This window comes from Eptesicus fuscus, chromosome 1 (genome assembly GCF_027574615.1).
Source record: "Eptesicus fuscus isolate TK198812 chromosome 1, DD_ASM_mEF_20220401, whole genome shotgun sequence".
Classification (NCBI taxonomy): domain Eukaryota; kingdom Metazoa; phylum Chordata; class Mammalia; order Chiroptera; family Vespertilionidae; genus Eptesicus; species Eptesicus fuscus.
Window position 1 is genome coordinate 71,768,452 of NC_072473.1, and position 3,340 is coordinate 71,771,791.

Consider the following 3,340-nt stretch of genomic DNA (forward strand, 5'->3'; position numbering starts at 1 on the left):
AATTGCCAAGGTTTAAAGAGCAGAGCAATTGTAGGTAAAGATAACTGCATAAGAAGCTTGCAAGTGTTTTAAGGTAGATGCATATATATCATTTTTAATGCTTGCCTTTTAGTATAAGGTCAATACTGACAATTTCATCTGTGACAATAGCACTTGGAGTCATACCATTGCCTCCATTATTGATCTGATCCTCCTCAATCCTCCTTTTGACAATCCTTAAATGATTGAAATGTGCTGCACAATCCTTAATCCAAAGCATTCTTATCCAGCTCTTCAGATATGTCTACAGAAAGACACATGGAAAGCAAGATAAACATAAGAACTTCCCCAGGTAACATAACCACAAACATCCCTAACATCCCCGTTCACACTAACCAGAGCAGAATAAACATTTGCACAATATCACAGTCTGAAGAGAATGGAGAATTAACTAAATTTAAACAATCCTGTGTACAACATCACTTAAAATACAATTTACCAGACATGAGGGGAATGTAGATGTTAGGAGCAAGGGGATATTACACAAGAATGCAATTCAACACTTTAGTCCATTCTGAACAAAACAGCTTGAATTTAAAAAAATGAAAAGATTGTACTGAGTAAAGGAAAACTGTATACAACATGGGTTCTACAAAAAGTGTCACCAGTTATCTTATGTACGAGAGCGAGATCTGCTATGACGGGGAGAGTAGCGTGGTGATCCTCTGCTTCTTGGGGAGTAACTGCGACTCCTGCTGTTGCTTCCGCTACGGCTTCCGCTAGGACTATGGCTTCGAGATCGAGATCTTCCATAACTTGGACTTCTGGGCCCATCAACTTTAACCCGGATGTAGGCAGTTTCTCCCTCATGCGATCTAAACTTAGTGTTACCCAGTTTTCGAACTGCATAGGTCATATCTTCTTTCCGTACAAACTCCACGACACCAGTGCCATCTCGGTAAACTTCAGCATAACATACATCACCTCCTTCACGCATGTGATCCTTCAAACCCTGCCAGCTTCCACTTGGAGGCAGTCCAGAGACAACCACTCTGTTTTCAGATCGCCTGGATGCGGGGCCATAGTGGCCTCGGGGTGTTCCGCCACCTCCACCCCCACCGCCGCCTCGGCCTGTACCACGGCCTCTTCGAGGAAACTCCCGGGCAATAGGACCCTGCTCTTTATATGTCTAGGGATTGAGCTGTGATGCCTTGGTCCCTGGGAGTTGAGGCTTTGACCTAGGGACTGCATATGTAAAAGGTTGATTGTGGACTCAGCCAGCAGATCCGAGAGTTTTATGGGCACTTACTTCATTAAGGATCTTTTCCTTGAGAGTATCTTGAACTGTTGTGCTCTTTTGAGTTGGGCAGATTCCTGAAAGTCCCCTCTCTCTCCTGTTTTGCAGGTGTGGGCTAAGCCGGCGGCCCGGCTTTAGACTGGACCCCACAATGTTTGCAGAGATGTTCAGGTAGCCATGGTGGTGGGATGTCAAAGGGTTCCCCCTCATTCTCTCACCCAGCTCTCTAGGGTCTCCCTACAACCTTTGTCTTCCTGGAGTTCTCCCTCAGGTACCCAGCCCAGTTTAAGCCTCCTAATGCCCATGGATGACCCGCAGACGGTACCCGTAATCATAGCCATAGCGACCGTACACCGCGTCTTCCGCGTCTCGCTGGTCCTCGAACTCAACGAAGGCGAAGGGTGGTCCTCCGCGGCGATTCTGGAGATCGAGGTCGCGGATAGCGCCGTATTTGTAGAACACGTCCTCAATGTCCTTGGTTCGAATGTCTGGAGGTAAGTTACCCACGTAGAGGCGACAGTCATTGTCCCTGCCGGGCCACGGATCACACCACCTCCGGACATGGCGACGACAGAAAGCGCTGACTCCGATCAGGCCTTCCCACCCAGCCTGGCGCACGGGACAGCGAACAAAATTTGTGCATGGGGGGGGGAGTGTCCCTCAGCCCAGCCTGCACCCTCTCCAATCTGGGACCCCTCTCACAATCCAGGACTACTGGCTCCCAACTGCCCACCTGCCTGCCTTCCAGATTGCCCCTAACCACTTCTGCCTGCCAGTCTGATCACCCCCTAACCACTCCCCTGCCAGCCTGATTGATGCCTAACTGCTCCCCTTCCAGCCTGTTTGCCCCTAACTGCCCTCCCCTGCAGGCCTGGTCACCCCTAACTGCCCTCCCCTGCAGGCCTGGTCCCCCCCAACTGCTCTTCCCTGCAGGCCTGAGTCCCCCCCAACTGCCCTTCCCTGCAGGCCCGGTCGCCCCCAACTTCCCTCCTCTGCCAGCCTGGTCACCCCTAACTGCCCTCCCTTGCAGGCCTGGTCCCTCCCAACTGCCCTCCCTGCTGGCCTGATTGCCCACAACTGCCTTCTCTTGCAGGCCTGGTCCCTCCTAACTTCCCTCCCCCGCTGGCCATCTTGTGGTGGCCATCTTGTGTTCACATGGGGGCAGGATCATTGACCACGTGGGGGCAGCCATCTTGTGTGTTGGAGTGATGGTCAATCTGCATATTGCTCTTTTATTAGATAGGATAGAGGCCTGGTGCATGGGTGGGGGCCAGCTGGTTTGCCCTCAAGGGTGTCCCAGATCAGGGTGGGGGTTCCCTTGGGGCGTGGGGTGGCCTGGGTGAGGGGACTGTGGTGGTTTGCAGGCTGGCCACGCCCCCTGGCAACCCAAGTGGAGGTCCTGGTATCTGGGATTTATTTATCTTCTACAATTGAAACTTTGTAGCCTGGAGCGGAGCCAAGCCTCCTGCTCGCTCCATGGCAGCAGCCATTTCTTTCTTTAAAAAAAAAAAAAATATATTTATTGATTTTTTACGGAGAGGAAGAGAGAGGGATAGAGAGCCAGAAACATCCGATGAGAGAGAAACATTGATCAGCTGCCTCCTGCACACCCCCCACTGGGGATGTGCCTGCAACCAAGGTACATGCCCTCGACCAGAATCAAACCTGGGACCTTTCAGTCCGCAGGCCGACGCTCTTTCTACTGAGCCAAACTGGTTTTGGCTGTGGCAGCCATTTCTGATGGGATTTATTTATCTTTTATAATTGAAACTTTGTAGCCTTAAGTGGAGGTCAAGACAGGCCATCACCAGAAAGCTCAAGCTTCCGTTTGTGTGGACCTGGGCCGTGTGCTGTGGGGACTTCGCTCCACCCGAGTTTCACTGAAGTGCTCTGACACTAGAACGTGTGGCTGCCTTTGGTTGGTGGGATCCAGACTTGCCCAGGGTCAGTGTCCCCAGTGTTCTGTGTGGTCTCATGTGCACACTTAGAATCAGGGGCCCTGTCTGCACCACACTGTTGGTATGTGCCGAAAATGAGATCCTTAGCATGTGCCAGGAGTCAGAG

General features: G+C 51.5%; 1 pseudogene; it reads right to left on the reverse strand.

Moving 5' to 3' along the window:
• Nucleotides 1–605: 605 nt before the first annotated feature.
• On the reverse strand, nt 606–1,839 carry LOC103302173 (serine/arginine-rich splicing factor 1-like; annotated as a pseudogene).
• Between the last annotated feature and the right edge of the window lie 1,501 nt (nt 1,840–3,340).